Genomic DNA, 19689 nt, shown 5'->3' with positions numbered 1-19689 from the left:
AATTGTTATGGAAAATAATAATGTAACGTTAGGTAATTACAGTACTCCCTACATTCCTCTGGGACATTTGTATTAGATATTTTAAGCAGGTGATTTTTGTTTACATTGTTATTGCCTTCTGGTTAGCTAATGTTTTCCCTGCAGGTAATAGTCACTTTTCCACCCCTTTATATATTAGGTATAATTGTAAGTAAAAAAAAAAAAAGGTCAAAGACAAAGCTATTCGGTTTCTTGTGAGTATATACACTTCACTGCCGATGTGGGGGGGGGGGGGGGGGCGCCACCTAAAATCTTGCCTAGGGCGCCAGATTGGTTAGGGCCGGGCCTGTGTCCATCCATCAATTTTTTTTACCGCTTGTCCCTAATGGGGTCACGTGGGGTGGCTGGAGCCTATCTCAGCTGCATTCGGGCGGAAGGCGGGTTACACCCTGGACAAGTCGCCACCTCATCACAGGGCCAACACAGATAGACAAACAACATTCACACAGTAGGGCCAATTTAGTGTTGCCAATCAACCTATCCCCAGGTGCATGTCTTTGGAGGTGGGAGGAAGACGGAGTACCTGGAGGGAACCCACGAAGTCACGGGGAGATTGAACCCAGGACAATTCGTATTGTGAGGCACACGTACTAACCTCTGTTCCACCATGCTGCCCTGTAATGTAGGAAGATCAAAATGTGCATGCAGCAGGAAGTACACAGGTGTTTGCATCAGCGCAGTGACGTCACAGTGGATCCCTCTTGCAAAGTTGACAGGGTGGGTCGTGTACGTGTGTGTGTACGTGAGTCACGCGTGGATACCCCTTTAAAAGGCTCACCATGTTGCCATCACATGCTCCAGCAGCATCGACTTGGGATGCGGACGTTCCCGCTCTTGTTGTAAAGTAAAAACATTACGAGAAGAAAGCCGCGATCATCAACCAGCGTGGAGACTTTTGTTTCACCGAGGATTTGCTCACTTCGCGCCCGGCGAGACGGCGACTGGGCTCGGCCCTGGTGTCAGCCTGAGCCTCGCTGCTGCTTGCTGTGTTCCGCACGTTGGTCGACCCCGAGCTCCGTAAGCGAGTCAGCGTGTAGCGGCCAGAACTGCGGGGTTTCGAACCGACCAGCTGGGCGAGGCTGCTGTGCTCTTCGTGGGGAGAGTGGAGCGGATGGAACCCGGGGAGCGAGAGCAGCACATCCGCGGTGCTGGAAGATCCGACTTGTTTGCGTCTAGTTCTCGTCGAGCAGAGCCGCTCGTGGAAGTCTTGTTGTGAGCGGGCTGGCTGCTCTTTAACGGACACACAAGGTGCCCCGAAGCTCAACTACATCCCGGTAAGATCATTATTATAATGATTATTGTCTGCTATTCATTGGTGTTAATAAGTCAGGAGGACGTTTTTAAAGCCACATCATCATGATGGTGATCATGTAGCACTAGTCTCTACTTTCAGTTTGCTTCCTCTTCCAGCAGTCAAGTGCAATGCCAACGTTGTACTAAAGTAATATGTGGCTAATTATTATGTATTATAGTCAAATTGTTTCCTTTTCCCTTTTCAACCTTTTTTGAGGCACGGCACGTTTTTTTCTTTTAACAATTCCGTAGGCACACCACCAGCAGAAAACGTTAAAAATTTAAACTCCACCTTATTTTGCCTTATTTTATTTTTGAGTTTGTTGTTGTTTTCCTGTGTAGTGCTTTAGTTTTTGTCTTGCGCTGTTATTTTGGCGGCCTTTCCTGTTTTATTGGTGTTTTTCCTGTAGCAGTTTCATGTCTTCCTTTGAGCGCTATTCCCCGCACCTGCTTTGTGATAGCAAGCAAGGCTATTTAAGTTGTCGCTATCCTTCTTTGTGTGGACATTGTTGATTGTCGGGTCATGTACGGATGTACTTTGTGGACGCCGTAAGTTTTTGCTGTCGTCCAGCATTCTGTTTCCGTTTACTTTGTAGCCAGTTCAGTTTTAATTTTGTTTTTGCATAGCCATCCCTATGCTTCATTGTTAAATGATTGTCACACACACACTAGGTGTGGTGAAATTTGTCCTCTGCATTTGACCCATCCCCTTGTTCACCCCCTGGGAGGTGAGGGGAGCAGTGAGCAGCAGCGGCGGCCGCGCTCAGGAATCATTTTTGGTGATTTAACCCCCAATTCCAACCCTTTATGCTGAGTGCCAAGCAGGGAGGTAATGGGTCCCATTTTTATAGTCTTTGGTATTACTCGGTCGGGGTTTGAACTCACAACCTACCGATCTCAGGCCGGACACTCTAACCACGAGGCCACTGAGCAACTATTGCCTTTTCCTTTTCTTCATTTTTGGTTTAAGCATTACATACTTTTTTACCTGCACGCTGCCTCCCGCTGTGGTCTGCATATTGGGATCGCAACAAACCATCCTCGTCTCACCCGATACATTCCGACTTTTACAAAGCAATGAACTACCTGCTGCCACTTACTGATATGGCGTATTACATGGTTACCTTGCCGAGCTCTACACAGCTCAGACACTAAGTAACGGCACATTGTTTGCAGATTATAATTATTGATTTGCAAAAAATATTTTTTGGACCAATTAGGTGAAGTTGCATAATTTCCCACGGTACACCAGACAATATATCACGGCACACCGCGGCACAGTGGTTGAAAAACACTAGTGGTGAAATTAACCTCTGCATTTGACCAATCCCCTTGTTCACCCCCTGGGAGGTGAGGGGAGCAGTGAGCAGAAGCGGTGGCTGCGCTCTGGAATAATTCTTGGTGATTTAACCCCCAATTCCAACGCTTGATGCTGAGTGCCAAGCAGGGAGGTAATGGATCACATTTTTATAGTCTCTGGTATGACACGACCTACTGATCTCAGGGCGGACACTCTAACCACTAGGCCACTGAGCAGGTGAGATTGGTTTATTTCAAAGGGGACAATGCAATTTCATAAAACACATGACTACACATGGTTAAAAAAGCCACAATTAGCCAGAAGGCTAGTTTTCATCTGTAGTCCCCTGGCCATTATGTAAAAAAAGGCAGAACAATTACAATTTAAAAGAAAAAGAAAAGAGAGAGAAAAATAAAAAAAAGCACACAATACATATACAATATGATAAAAAAATGTAATACAACATCACAACATAACATTTATCTTAGCATCAAAACAGGCTCATCTTTTATTGCTGGCAGCTGTAGGCGTTGATAAGCCACATTTTCCATTTTTATGTGAAGGCCTTGTAAGTTGTGACTAGTTTAACCTCCTCAGGTAGTGAGTTCCACACATTTGAGCTCCTTACTGACCAGGCCGACTTACTGAAAGTGCTCCTGCGCAGAGGAATATAACAGTCACCTCTGAGAGAGCCTTGAGTGACACGCTCACGGCTTGATAAGTAAGGTATACAGAAGGTGCAGGCTGGAACCCAAACTTTGAAAATTCTCAGTCCTGCCGACTTTACAGTAGGACTGATTATTTTAGGACCAACAATCGAAAAAAAGGTTTTAAAACTTTAACAGTTCCCAGCAGGCACAATACATTAATACACAGGTGTCAAACTCAAGGCCTGGGGGCCAAATCTGGCCCGCCACATTATTTTATGTGGGCCGCAAAAGCCTGGAAATAATATGCGTTAATACAATTTTCTTACTAAATATATTTGTTCTTTACCTTTTTGACATTAAAAATCATGTACTGCATGCAATTGCATATATTTTCAAATTCAATTTGATCAAAATCAAAATACTATATTATCATGTATTCCAAAAATATTTTTTGTTAAAATAAAGATAAATACCGTACCTAAATATCAATCAAATCATAGACTGTAAAATTTACAATAGATTTTACGGTTTAATTTCGCCGACTCAGTTTTTTTTACCGTGAAATCAACTTTGGTACTGTTTTTTTTTCCATATACAGTAAGACACTAAAACATTAAAAAACAAACCAATAAAACATTAAAACAAAAAGATTTTGTGGTAAAAACAAACAAAAAACTGGCAGCTCTGTTGCTTGAGTTTTACCGCTAAAAACAGTGGTATTGTTTTTCTATTTGTACATTTTTTTTATATGCTGTAAAAAAAACACTGCTTTTACTGTAAAATTCTGGTGACTGAGCTGCCAGTTTTTAAAGTAAAATTTTAATATTTTTTTTGCAGCTTATATAAAAAATATATTGTAATTGTATATTCATATATTACTCATTGTTAAAATCGGCCCTCTGAGGTCAACCATAACTGCGATGTGGCCCTTAATGAAAACGAGTTTGACACCCCTGCATTAATACAACGTTGATTATAGGGATGAGGTTTTTGCACTTCCGATCCGATACCGATATTGTTTTTGCACTTCCGAACCGATACCGATACTGACCGATACCGATACTGACCGATACTGGCCTATCCGAGCATGTATTAAAGTTTAAAGTTATTTAGCCTACTTAGTTGTCAGAATCATGTTGAAAAGGGTTTTAGTACTCTTGATAACAACTAGCCAGCTGAATTAGGGGAGTTTGAATAATACACAATGGTTGGTAACAAGAAACTGACCTGTTTACTCAAGGATAAACACAAAATAGACAAAATTATACATGACAAACAGAAATGGCATCATTGAAACTAGGGCTGGGCGATATGGCCTTTTTTTAATATTGCGATATTTTAAGGCCATATTGCGATACACGATATATATCTCGATATTTTGCCTTAGCCTTGAATGAACACTTGATGCATATAATCACAGCAGTATGATGATTCTATGTGTTTTGATTGATTGATTGAGACTTTTATTAGTAGGTTGCACAGTGAAGTACATATTCCGTACAATTGACCACTAAATGGTAACACCCGAATAAGTTTTTCAACTTGTTTAAGTCGGGGTCCACTTAAACTGATTCATGATACAGATATACACTATCAGATATATACTATCATCATAATACAGTCATCACACAAGATAATCACATTGAATTATTTACATTATTTATAATCCAGGGTCTGGAGGGGGGCGCCGATGTAAGTGTCAAAAAGACAGCCAAAAGAGTTTGATATGAGAATAAATCTAAAGTTAAAATATAGGGTAGAAATGCACCCATTTGCAGGAAATGTAGTCTTGATTTTCAAAATTTTCTTTCAAGGCTTGCATGTCTACATTAAAACATTCTTCTTCATACTGCATTATTTGATTTTGTGCGTGGCATAGACGTTTGAGCAGGCGCGCACCTTAGCGGCTGCGCTAGCATCACAGCTAACGTTAGCCATGCTGCTACCTCTCTGCTGGGAGAGGGCGTATACGTATGTGACGTTACGACGTATGTCGTGACAGTATGTGACGTGTGTAAGAAGTTGCGCCTGTCTGTGAGAAGGAGACAGAAGAAGGAGTGGGAAGAGCCTGTAGTGCAATGCCAGCAGCTAAAAACAACTGCGTGAGAATCCATAGACCTGTGGATGTGTTTAAGGTGTGCTGGAAAATGCGGAACGGAAATAGGGAGCAGCAGAAAAGTGGAATGTATTATTTAAATCTTTGCGTTGGAAAACACGGAGCGGAGTTTTTTTTAAACTGGATCTGGATCGGCATTTTCCCATGCCTTGCCGATATGCATTTTTTTGCAAATATTGGCGGACATCCCTAGTTGATTATACATGTTTTAAAAAAAAACTGACTTCTAAACGATGTTTCAAAATAGTTGTATTTGTAAATTGACACAATGTCTATCGTTGTATCCGTGTTTTAGGATGGGAAATGACACAATTTCAATTGTCAAATCAACGTCCCAACCTGACATTGAATACATGTCGTCAAAAAGCATGTTGTTTCAACATTGTCTTTGTGTGGTAGAATATTGGTTGGGTAATGACCACAATTCAATGGTCAAATCAACGTCAGAACCCAACGTTGATTAAACATTGTCAAAAAGCATGTCGTTTCAACGTTGGATTTGAGTTGCTCAACATCAGGACCTAATTCAACATGTTGTCGACGTTGTTTTAATGTCTTGTGCCTGCTGTGTTGTGTCAATTAGGTGTAAAAATTGAATATTTGATTCTACCACCCCAGTTAAATGACACTTAAGGGGTCCATTTATGGCACACAAGACACAGTGTGTGACAATCATTGGTACTTTACTTTATTTACAGTAGAGCTAATTATTCCACTGATTGTACATAATTCAGAACCAAGTGTAAAAAAATAGTTTTTTAAATGCACTTGAATTAAGTGTGTAAAAACTTATTAAAGTTAAAGTACCAATGATTGTCACACAAACACTAGGTGTGGTGGACTTTGTCCTCTGCATTTGACCCATCCCCTTGTTCACCCCCTGGGAGGTGAGGGGAGCAGTGGGCAGCAGCGGTGCCGCGCCCGGAAATCATTTTTGGTGATTTCACCCTCAATTCCAACACTTGATGCTGAGTGCCAAGCAGGGAGGTAATGGGTCCCATTTTTATAGTCTTTGGTATGACTCTGCCGGGGTTTGAACTCACAACCTACCGATCTCAGGGCGGACACTCTAACCACTAGGCCACTGAGTAGGTGGCCTAGGTGGCACTTTTTTATTCATGTGAAACAAACTGTATTATTTTTTTGATCAAACCTGATTTTATTTGGCTTCATGTTTTGTATTAAATTGAATTCCTGGTCAAAAAAAGTTTCATAATTTAGTGCAAAATAACATACATTAACATTAAAGCTTGCAAACCCTCCTGAAACTATTCAGACCCTGTGAAAATGTTTTGGGATTTTTTTTCTATTATATTTTAAATAAACGACTTGTCCAGGGTAAACCCCGCCTTCCGCCCGATTGTAGCTGAGATAGGCTCCAGCGCCCCCCGCGACCCCGAATGGAATAAACGGTAGAAAATGGATAGTTGGATGGACGCAGCAGGACGGGGTTGGAAATATGTTTGCGGTAAAATTTCATATAAAGCAACATGTCATTCATTGATTGGAATTGTACATGGCCCTCTTCACACAATACACAGCAGCTGAGCTACGTAATGGGAGGAGTAAAGCTGCTTATTTGAAATTGTACCTGTTACAGAACCAAAAAGCAAAAAAGTCTGGTTTTCAAGTGTAGCAATAGAGTAAAGGGTATACAAACTGAATATTGTATTGTAACATGCCAGTTAAAATACCCCAAAGGAGTCAATTCATGTTACTTAAAGGGGAACTACATTTTTTTATTTTATTTTGCCTATCGTACACAACCATTATGAGAGAAGACAATAGTTTTTTTTCCTTCCGTTTCTAACATATAAAAATCGGCTCGTTCTAGGTGGCTAGCAATGCAGCTAATGGGAGCAATCAATTCTACCTCTCAATCAATTCTACGTAAAAGTGCATTCAAAAACCGTTAACAGTACTTCCTTTACGTTCCATAACCTGTATAATAACCAAGCTGTTGCAACATTGTTATTGTAAGAGCGAACGCTGAGGAACTCTTTTTCTAGCGTAGTAACACAACGACATGCTACGGTATCAGCCGTAAAAGCTAACCAGGGCAAGAGATAAGCTAGCTTCTACAACAACACGAAACGCGTTTGGGTTTGTAATGCACAACACTGCGATAGGACACCAATCTGTATTGACTGAAAAATATGTGAAAACAGTGTTTGTAAAGTATTAGCCCATATTTCATATTTTGTTTGTACAAAACTGAGCTAGCCAGACAGCAAATCACCAAAATGATTCCCGGGCGCGGCCACCGCTGCTGCCCACTGCTCCCCTCACCTCCCAGGGGGTGATCAAGGGTGATGGGTCAAATGCAGAGAATAATCTCGCCACACCTAGTGTGTGTGTGACAATCATTGGTACTTTAACTTTAACTTTATATGCACTGTAGTTGTAATAACACGCATGGCGTGCTGCGTGTATCATGAACAATATTCAAGTGACCCACTCAATGGACAGTTGTTCGTCTGGTCCAGATGGCCAGGTACGTTTCCTGTTAATTTTGGGTAAGAAATCCATTTATGTCGAAATAGATTGTCTCCAAATTCCATATTTATAGTGTCAAAATCACTTTCACCTCACTCTCCCAGCTTCTGTCTGCTCCAACGTCTCACTCTTCCTTCGTGCTCGCTTCTATAATCAGTGTTGGCGCTAGGAATTGGGACCCCATCAAGTCATAAAAATGGGGTCCCACAGTACATTTTTGGCGTCCCACTTTTTTGTAATCGTTTTGAAAACAAATGATAAATGTATGCATTATCCTGTTATATCTCACATTTTATATTGTGTTTTAGAAAAAGGTTGTCATAAACGTTACTTAATTCATTAAAAAAATAATACAAAAGAAAACACATTTTTATGCATATGTAAATGTATTCAGTTATAAACATTCACTCACTTTCTTCTTTCCTTCATGGATCTGAACTTTACTGCTGCCGGTAGTTTTTTCAATATTTGTATTTAATGAGTTGTAGGTGTATATATTTCAGTATAAAAGTGTAAAAAGTGTTTTGCTTCGGTCATGAAATGATGATAATGGTGTGCCAGGGCATACATACATTTGATATTTAACGCTTAAATATATCCCTCAATGAAATGTTGTTGTTGTTTTTTTGTTTGTTTGTTTTCTGCCCTTTTTGTCAAAGAAAACTTTGTTTTTTATGGCCAACACACAAAATATGCTAAATTTTCCACAAAAAGTATTTTTCAAAGTGGAATATTTGATGTGAAGTACAGTAATCAGAGCCTTGTATAGGTCAATAATTCATAAAAAACTTTGATTTAGATTCAATATTATGTTTACTCAGTGGCCTAGTGGTTAGAGTGTCCACCCTGAGATCTGTAGGTTGTGAGTTCAAACCACGGCCGAGTCATACCAAAGACTATAAAAATGGGACCATTACCTCCCTGCTTGGCACTCAGCATCAAGGGTTGGAATTGGGGGTTGAATCACCAAAAATGATTCCCGGGCGCGGCCACCGGTGCTGCCCACTGCTGTGTGTGTGACAATCATTGGTACTTTAACGTTAACTTAACTTTAACTTGAGCAATGACAGTTTGAAATAAAAAAAAACAGCTTTGTTTTATTAACCAACATTGCAACTTTTTATAAATTACATTTCACCTGTAAGCTTTTTTATTCCACATTAGTTATGTTTTTGTTTATTTTAATAGTATTTTTAGAATGTGCCATGGGCCTTTAAAACATTAGTTGTGGGCCGCAAATGGCCTCCGGGGCACACTTTTGACACCCCTGCTATAGATTATAACAAATTACATCTGATAAGTCTATCGATAAAAAGCCGAGCCTGACGACGCATGCGCGTTTATCATAACGCAAAGTCATTACCTCTGCTTCAATAAACAATGACGGTGATGACGTCACTGTCAGCGATGCGAGCGACACTTGCTAACTTGTCAGCCACTTCTCCAAGAGAACACTCCTCGCACATTAACACTTCAAAAGGCACACATTTGCCCCGTTTGTTGACCTACAAAGTATGTTTTTGGTCTGGTCGGGTGCTGGTTAGCTTGAAGCTAACAGCTAGCCTGTAGCCATCCCCGAACGATGTCGCTTCAGCGGGAGATAAAAGTGAAGTTTCCATGGACTCACAAAGAGTAAAACAACTCATTTACTGGAGAGATGGCACAACACAACACTCACCTTTGTGTTTACCATCAAGTGTTTCTTTTGACAGCCCCTCACGGTAAAGTTGTCCCAGTGCAAACTGAGGCAGTATTTGTCATTGATAAAACTTTCGGCGAATCAAAATTTACGACCAATAAAAACGCAATAAACGGGGACGGAAATTTGATCCGGAAAATATAAACAAAACTAAACACCGGCGGAAAGCGATAATCGATCAAATTTAAAAAAAACAAGCCAACCGGGCAATAAAAATGTAAAAAAAAAAAACCACGCGCGGGCTGCTGGAATTGCGCGTCCTTTCTGATTTCAATTCGTAAAAAGACACAAAAAGTGCGTTAACGCCAACACTGTATAAGCATCAGTATATTTAACTTCAAAAGTATAAGGTTGTAAATCCTCATTTGTCCAAAAATATATGGAACATATTACATTATATTATGAAGGTGTCTGTTACTACATTATATATAGACTTCCATCTATCCATCCATTTTCTACCGCTTGTCCCTTTTTGGGGTGTGCTGGTGCCTATCTCAGCTGCATTCGGGCGGAAGGCGGGGTACACCCTGGACAAGTCGCCACCTCATCACAGGGCCAACACAGATAGACAGACAACATTCACTTGCAGTGTGTATATAAAATGTTGATGGAGGGTTTTGAAGTTGTTTTAGAGGGCTTTGAAGGCTACAAAGGTGACTCCCATTAGCCGCATCTTTCAAGCGTTTTCATCATCTTTAAAATTGTAAAAAAAAAAAAAAAAAGACGTCTGTTCTTGTCTCTCATAATGATTGTGAACGATAGGCAACATTTAAAAAAAAGTACAGTTCCCCTTTAGGGTACAGTAGGGCTACCTTTTTTGACTCATTCCTCACACTTCACACCTGATTAGAGTTTTTTCCCCACAAGTGACACAGATCGGATATTTTTTGGTTATTTTTTGATATTTTTTAAATGCTCCAAAGTGCTTAAAACCTGATCTTTTTGCATCAGATTTGGGCCACATCAGGAGGTAGACCAAATCTGAATGGAATCTGAGCTTTGCAAATGTGACTGCAGTCTAAACGGAAATGTGACCAGATTGCGTCTTTTTATGTCATTATTTGTGTGCGCAGCGCAACCACTTTCCTTTTTGCAATTATCTTCATTTACAGAATCTGGTGTTCTGTCAAAATTAGCCGCTTCGTTGAAAAAAAGCTACCAATGGTGTGTATTGATTTATGCTGCTGCCACATCAAACAATTATACCTTAAGTTTTTGAAATGCCAATTTAGATATCAAATAAAATATATAATAAATTAATCACTTTTAGCGCCAGTGACAAGTCAACTCTTCATCTACAAGAGGTAGTTAATTTCTACAGGTCAACTTACTTTGTTTTCACTTTATCAAACTTTGCATGTAAGTGACTTAGAGGCCACATTTGGGCCTGTGCACATTTATACTGAGGTCTGATAAAAATCCCCTTTTTACTTGCAGTGTCAGCTGGAAAAAAATATTTAGAAAAAAATCTGATTTGGGCCACTTTGGCCTGCAGTGTAAACTTAGTCAAAATGTGTGTTGCTAACTGTAACAGTAAAGAGTCAAAGATGGCCTTGTGGTTAGAGTGTACGCCCTGAGGTCGGTAGGTTGTGAGTTCAAACCCCGGCTGAGTCATACCAAAGACTATAAAAATGAGACCCATTACATCACTCAGCATCAAGGGTTGGAATTGGGGGTTAAATCATCAAAATGATTCCCGGCCACTGATCCCTTCACCTCCCGGGGGGTGAACATGGGGATGGGTCAGAGGATAATTTCACCACACCTAGTGTGTGTGTGACTATCAGTGGTACTTTAACTTTAACAAACAAAATACTACAACTTTGCACAAATCGTTTTTGTTGGTACAGTAGGGCTAAGTATTGAAGCGGCTGTACCTGTTCTAGAACCTAAAAGGTACTAGTGTTTCCAAACTGTAACAGTAACTAGCCAGAGGTGTAAAAATATGTATATATTTGGTTGTACCATGGCAGGTAAACCGACTACCACTCTTCACAGATCATTTTATTTAGGTACAGTTGAGCTCAGTATTGAAGTCAAGGTACCTGTTCCAGAACCTAAAAGGTACTTGTATGTTTCCAAATTGTAACAGCAAAGAGTCAAAGGTGTAAAAAAAAGCTCAATATTTGATTATACCATGGCAGATGGACTATAACTTTGCATTAATAATTTTTAGGTACAGTATGGCTAAGTATATAAAGTCGATGTACCTGTTCCAGAACCTAAAATAAATATTGTGTATTTCCTAAACATGTATGTTCACAACTCTCAGTTAAAATACAATAGAACCATGCATTAGTCACCTTGTATTACTCGAGGTACATTAGTGCTATTATAAGACTTGCTGTACCTGTTCCTGAACCAAACAAGTACGAACAATCACCTTCGAGTCCAATCGTTGGGTCCTGTGTAGTACGCAATAAACGTCAAGGAGTATACATTAAATGCATCCCTGTGCGCTGGCTTAACATCTTAATAATAAAACACTTCTTTCTGTTATGTCTGGCCCGTTCCTCTGGGGTGAGTTTGGTTCTTAGCGTATGACTCATTGGGCCTTAAGGGCAAATAAATCTTCTATTGTGCTGCAACATTGAATGGAGGACAGTCGCTTGTTGCTCCACAAAAAGGTAGAAAGTAAGGAGGCGCCATGACAACGTAGAAACGTTACAAACGTCATGACATCAGCCATCAATGTCGTAAGCGAACACATCGGCCACCTTACTGGCAACAAAGAAAACTATTTAATCACTCAAGTTTTGCCCATAAAAATAAATGAAATCGAATGAATCAGTTACAGTGTCAAATTGTGGTCATTGTAAAACTTGTATTAAAGGAACAGGCAACATTTTAGCTACTGTAACACAGAAACAAACGATAGAACTGTAAACACTGAAATTTCAGAGCCAAGTTATTTTATTAACATTCTTTATTAAACCTTTAAACAAACGTTTACCTTCAAAGCCTAAGACTTCCGTCATTATGACAGCTCTGATAAACCAAATTTAAAAAAAAAAGAATTGTTATGAAACAAATATACTAATATAATAATACTGTAACAACAGTGTATTTAATTTATAGGTGCCTTTCTGGGCGCTTTAGGACACAGTAAAAACTGGTAAATAATTAGTCAGTTAAACATGATCAATAAATATAAAGATATAATAAACATTTAGATTGTTTCGCATTGTTTGTCATATGATGCAAACAATATACAATAATCCAAAAACAAAGAACATGAAACAAAATAAAGAGAGTGATTAGTTGGAAAAAAATATTCTATGTTAATTTTCATTGTCGTATTTTATAATAATGGCTCCTAATGAGATTGTGCAGGTGTGCATTTTGTGATTGTGTTCATTGTATTTCTTTTCCTATACCTTCTGATACAGTAATTATTTCTGTGCTCATCAATGGTGCTACATTCTTTAAAACCTTAATTAGCTTGACACGTTATTTTGTACGCTCACATCACATGAATGAACGGTTTTCTCGCAGTTAACAGGACACGCTAATGTGCCTTTGACACGTTTCCGCAGCCCAGTTTCCCTACAAGGTAGAAACATCTTTCTGTGGTTGTTATGCACTGTCTGCCTCCTGTAGCCAAAACATGAGAAACATCCGCGATCTGTGGGCGTCCTCATTTTGCGTGAATAAGGACATCTAAAATGGCAATTAATGAATGACAGATTGTGAGAATATAATATAAAGGAATAATATAAATAGAAATGTCCTTAAAAGTCTTTAATTGGATTTAATTTCTTCAGAAATCCTTAATAGTGGTGCGCAGTGTTAGTGCTGTGGTACTGGGATCAAATCCTGGTTGTAGATGTTTGACAAAGATATGCAAATGTATGTTTTAATGATATTATTTTGGACTAAAATAGAAGTTATATCAAAATTGATATCCATTAATTAGTTTTATTACACAACATACATCAATTTAAATTAAAAATCATATCACATGAAAAAAATAATTTCACATAAGTATAAATGTGTAAAAAAAAAACGTAATGGGCGGAGGGGCTTCTATATAAAATTCTGCTGAGGGCTTCAATTTACCCCTGACACCTTTGAATGGAAACGAGCCGAAAATGGCTGCTCAGGCTTAAGCTCATTGATTGTCTCTCTAAAGTTTAATCACGACATTATGAATCATGAAAATATGAATCACGAGCAAATAAAACAAAGAAAAACATTGAAAAAAAAGAGCTGGGTGCTTCACTTAAAGATAACTATGTTGTTGACATAAATATTTGTAGCATATACACCCAAGCTGTCACAGCTAACAGAATTAAGGTGGTTTGATCCTTAGCCAGGACATACAAGGTACAGTTGTCCCTCGTTTATCGCGGCTAATTGGTTCCAGGCCAGGGGGTAGCGGGGGCGTGTATATTGTAGCGTCCCGGAAGAGTTAGTGCTGCAAGGGGTTTTGGGTATTTGTTCTGTTGTGTTTATGTTGTGTTACGGTGCGGATGTTCTCCCAAAATGTGTTCGTCATTCTTGTTTGGTGTGGGTTCACAGTGTGGCACATATTTGTAACAGTGTTAAAGTTGTTTATACGGCCACCCTCAGTGTGACCTGTATGGCTGTTGATCAAGTATGCATTGCATTCACTTGTGAGTGTGTCAAAAGCCGCAGATATTATGTGACTGGGTTGGCACGCAAAGGCAGTGCCTATAAGGTTTATTGCCGCTCTGTACTTCTTAATACGTCCGTTTACACAGCGGGGTTTTAAAAAATCATAAATTTTACTTCTTGAAACCGATACCGATAATTTTGAAACTGATACTTATAATTTCCGATATTTCATTTTAAAGCATTTATCGGACATCCCTAATATATATATATATATATATATATATATATATATATATATATATATATATATATATATATATATATATATATATGTATATATATATATATATATATATATATATATATATATATATATATATATATATATTGTTCTGCCACGGTTATTAAGATGACTTTATTTAGTGTGTGTTTATTTTCGAGTCATTTCAGTTGGTTCTGTTAAGTGAGCTGTACCTTTAAGAAACACGCAGATAGGTCACGTGTTTAGACTCAGGAAGTATTTCAGACAGGTGCGCACAACTCCGCCTCATTCCTCGTGTTTCTCAGCAAACTATCACATCTTATGCTGTTCGTGGCATCGTTGGTATGTACCCATATTTAATGTTTGTAGTACACAATGAGTCATATTTAGCTGTGAAATGTGTGTGTTTTATGATGTTAGACGATCGCTGATTGCATTACCTGTTCATGTCGGCTAACTTTCATTTGTTGTCATCTGCCGCCATCTAGTGGACGTTTGTTGTACTGTTACTTAAGACAATTTAAACAGTAGAACGCTCATATGTCACGGATATTATTAATCATAACAACACATACAGTGGTGTGTGATAAAGTTAAACTTAGATTTAATTCAAATGCAATACTTGATAATCTGTGGTCTGTGATATGACATTATTAAGTTAATTTAATTCATGCATTTATATTTACAACGTTTGTGTCCTACAGTTTTACCCTTGCAATTGTCAATAAACCTGGCCTCCATCAGTCAACCTGGTGTTCAGAGTTTTGATGAGCGGAAGGTGTTGAACTTACTGCCTTCGTGTACAAGTGTGCTTAAGGAAGGCAGGATAGTAAAACAACGACTTCATCGCATAAGATAACACAGTTTCACGCTGAACATACATCATGGATTCAAAGGAGCCGTCGCTGAAGTCTAGATCCTACACATCACGCTTCACAAAATCATCTGCAGGGAATGCTGCGGCTTTAGCCCGTGCCAACGCAGAGGCAGCAAAAGCACGACTGAACTTTGCAGAAAAAGACATGATCCTAGCAATGGAAAAAGCCCAATTAGAAGCACAAATGATGAAACTGTCTCTAGAAAGAGATGCAGCTGTAGCTGAAGCGGAGGCTAAGGCGCTAGAAGCAGCGTTAAGCATGGACGGCAGTGTGCGAAGTAGCAGGAAGCTACCACTTCAAGAGATTCCCTGTGATCCTCTAGGGCGGACCAGAGAATATGTCACTGAACAGTCTAAAGAACATTCGTCTTTAGCATTAGAAGAATACGCTCAGGATGGTGCTCGTGAGCGAGGCACACAATCCAACGCCCCTCTTCACCCCTTCATCCAGGACAGTGTTGGTCAGCTACACACACATTCAACCCCGGCACTGCATCCACATCCTCATTTTCCTTCTCAAAATGAAAGCAGCCATCTATGTTTAGACCCAGCACCAAGAAACTATCACCATGCTCCCCAGTCCATAGAAGTAGATAGGCCAGCTGCTTCCAACATCACACAAACAGCAGCAAGCAGAGTAACTGTAAATCAGCCACAACCCTCTATGACCACGCCCCTACCCTTCAAGAATACTCAAGGTTATCATAACCCACAGGGATCAAGTAATAATGGTTTTCAGTATCCCGCCATGTCCAGTAACACTCCTCATAATGCTCATCATGACAGATCAGGTATGAGTGATGTCATCAGATATTTCGCTCGACGTGAACTGGTTACTACATGTATGACCCAATTCAACGACCAGCCGGAGAGTTACAGCGCTTGGCAACAGTCCTTTCAAAACGCAGTAAGAGGACTTCATCTAACATGCAGCGAGGAAATGAATTTGCTGGTCAAGTGGCTTGGGAAAGAGTCAGGAGAACATGCAAAACGTATTCGAGCTGTCAACACTAGCCAACCTCAAAGAGGACTTCAGATGATATGGGACAGACTGGACGCATGCTACGGAGCCCCTGAAGTTGTCGAAGAGGCACTCTTCCAACGCATCAGCAACTTCCCCAAAATCACCTACAAAGACTATGCAAAACTTCATGAGCTCAGTGACCTTCTTATGGAACTGCAGGCGGCCAAGACAGATGGAACTCTTCCCGGCCTTCACTACCTCGACACAGCCAGAGGAATAAGTCCTCTTGTCCATAAGTTGCCCTCTAGTCTGCAAGAGAAATGGCTGTCTGTTGGGTCCGATTACAAAGAACGTTGTCGAGTCTCATTCCCTCCCTTTGAAGTATTTGTGGACTTTATTTTCCATCAGGCTAAAATCAGAAATGACCCTAGTTTCAACTTTGCTGTTCAAGCTGACATTGCAATGACGGACAAGACCTTTAGAACAACCAAACCAAAAGAAATATCAGTCCACAAGATGGATGTCTCTCCTACAGAACACAGTGATGAAGCTGAGAACCCCGAACGTCACTGCCCAATTCATAAAAAACCCCACCTTCTGAGGAAATGTCGAGCTTTCCGAGATAAACCCATAGAAGAAAGGAAAGCATTCCTCAGAGAACACAAGATCTGCTTTAAATGTTGCACATCTTCAAAACACATGGCTAGAGACTGCAAGTATACGGCCACATGCACTGAATGTGGGAGTGAGAAACATAACTCTGCTCTTCATCCAGGACCAGCACCACAGACAGAGGAGCCATACCCCTCTTCAAAGCATGGCGGGGAGCCAACACCTTCAGAAGTTGCCAGCAGCTGCACTACAGTCTGTGGTGGTGATCAAAACGACAGGTCATGTTCTAAAATCTGTTTGGTTAAAATCTACCCCGTCAACCGTCAAGAGAAGGCAATAAAGGTCTACGCTATCATTGACGAACACAGCAACAGATCCTTGGCCCGGTCTGAGTTCTTCGACACCTTCAAAGTCCAAGGATCCCCCTCTCCATACTCTCTCCGAACCTGTTCAGGAGTAACAGAAACCATGGGGAGAAGAGCTACAGGCTACCAGATCGAATCCATGGACGGGAAAGTCAGTCTTCCTCTACCAAGTCTGGTTGAATGCAACGACATCCCTAACAATAGATCAGAGATCCCAACTCCCAATGCTGCATCTAATCACCCCCACCTGAAGTCTATTGCTCAATTCATCCCAGAGCTCGAACAGAGTACACCCATTCTGCTTCTCCTAGGGCGAGACATTATCGCAGCCCACAAAGTTCGCAAACAGTTGAACGGCCCTCGAGATGCTCCTTATGCACAGAAACTCGACCTGGGGTGGGTGATAGTTGGTAACGTCTGCCTGGGAGGTGTGCACAAGCCAGACAGTGTAAATGCCTTCTATACCCAGACAGCAGAATGGAAACGCCCTTCCATCTTTCAACCATGCCCAAACACCCTGCAGGTGAAAGAGAGGTGCAGTCAGTTTCAATACAAAGACTATCCTAAGATACAGACGACAGGGATTCTTACATGCAGTCGAGAAGCTGAGGAGTTGGGCTCCACAGTGTTTCAACAGACAAGGGATGATGACAAACTTGCTCCATCAATTGAGGACATTTCTTTCTTGAAAATCATGAGAGACAACTTAAAGAAAGATAAAAACAACAGCTGGGTAGCTCCGCTGCCTTTCAAGTCACTAAGGCGCCGTCTCCCCGATAACAAACTACGAGGCCCCCATCAGACACAGAAGATGGCCGACCTTCCGGAAGATCGCCTCTCTACTGAACCTCCATTCACAAATGTTGGCTTGGATGTGTTCGGACCGTGGGCTGTGTCTTCACGACGTACAAGAGGTGGCTTTGCTCAGAGTAAACGGTGGGCAGTGTTATTTACCTGCATGAGTGTTCGAGCTGTCCACATCGAGGTAATAGAATCTCTCGACACGTCAAGCTTCATCAACGCTCTTCGGCGTTTCCTTGCTGTTAGGGGCCCTGTGAAGCTTATTCGTTCAGACCGAGGAACTAACTTTGTCAGCGCGTGTAAAGAGCTGAAGATCTCCTCAAGCATCATTAATGCTTCGGTCGAGAAGTATCTCTTGGATCAAGGATGTGAATGGAAGTTCAACGCTCCTCACGCCTCTCATATGGGTGGTTCATGGGAGAGGATGATTGGAGTAGCACGAAGGATTCTGGACTCCATGTTCCTCCAGCTGGGAGCTTCACGACTCACTCACGAAGCACTCACTACACTGATGGCAGAGGTTGCTGCAATCATTAATGCCAGACCTCTGATCCCAGTGTCGACTGACCCGGACGACCCCCTCATCCTTACTTCAGCGACCCTCCTCACCCAAAAGGTGAGTATTCCTTCTGCCCCAGTCGGTGATTGGATCAAAGACCTTCACAAGTCCCAGTGGCGTCAAGTCCAACATCTTGCCCAAACTTTCTGGAGTAGATGGAAGAAACAATACCTTGCGTCACTTCAACCACGGAGAAAGTGGATGGCCTCCACCCCAGACCTTCAGCTTGGGAGTATTGTCCTTCTCAAAGACAACCAGCTTGCAAGAAACGAGTGGCCTCTGGGCTTGATTACTCAAGTCTTTCCAAGCAAAGACGGTAAGGTGCGGCAAGTGGAGATCAAGGTCTACAGGAAAGATGGGACTAAAGTCTTCCTGCGTCCCATTTCAGAGACAGTCCTCCTTCTTGCTCCTGATTAGGAACAATAAGAGCTGTAGGGACATTTAAGTGATGACATTTGATAATGCCAGGCGGGGAGTGTTCTGCCACGGTTATTAAGATGACTTTATTTAGTGTGTGTTTATTTTCGAGTCATTTCAGTTGGTTCTGTTAAGTGAGCTGTACCTTTAAGAAACACGCAGATAGGTCACGTGTTTAGACTCAGGAAGTATTTCAGACAGGTGCGCACAACTCCGCCTCATTCCTCGTGTTTCTCAGCAAACTATCACATCTTATGCTGTTCGTGGCATCGTTGGTATGTACCCATATTTAATGTTTGTAGTACACAATGAGTCATATTTAGCTGTGAAATGTGTGTGTTTTATGATGTTAGACGATCGCTGATTGCATTACCTGTTCATGTCGGCTAACTTTCATTTGTTGTCATCTGCCGCCATCTAGTGGACGTTTGTTGTACTGTTACTTAAGACAATTTAAACAGTAGAACGCTCATATGTCACGGATATTATTAATCATAACAACACATACAGTGGTGTGTGATAAAGTTAAACTTAGATTTAATTCAAATGCAATACTTGATAATCTGTGGTCTGTGATATGACATTATTAAGTTAATTTAATTCATGCATTTATATTTACAACGTTTGTGTCCTACAGTTTTACCCTTGCAATTGTCAATAA

General features: G+C 40.7%; 1 protein-coding gene across 1 annotated transcript in view; it reads left to right on the top strand.

Annotated features, from left to right (window-relative positions):
* The first annotated feature begins 806 nt into the window (after positions 1 to 806).
* LOC133576283 (bromo adjacent homology domain-containing 1 protein) overlaps positions 807 to 19689 on the top strand; it is an 82415-nt gene continuing 63532 nt past the window's right edge. Inside the window, exon 1 of the mRNA XM_061929395.1 lies at positions 807 to 1313. The gene's annotated coding sequence lies outside the window, so the exon portion shown is untranslated. The remainder of the gene's footprint in view (positions 1314 to 19689) is intronic.

This window comes from Nerophis lumbriciformis, linkage group LG34 (genome assembly GCF_033978685.3).
Source record: "Nerophis lumbriciformis linkage group LG34, RoL_Nlum_v2.1, whole genome shotgun sequence".
NCBI lineage: Eukaryota > Metazoa > Chordata > Actinopteri > Syngnathiformes > Syngnathidae > Nerophis > Nerophis lumbriciformis.
This window is presented reverse-complemented; position numbering and strand designations above follow the sequence as displayed.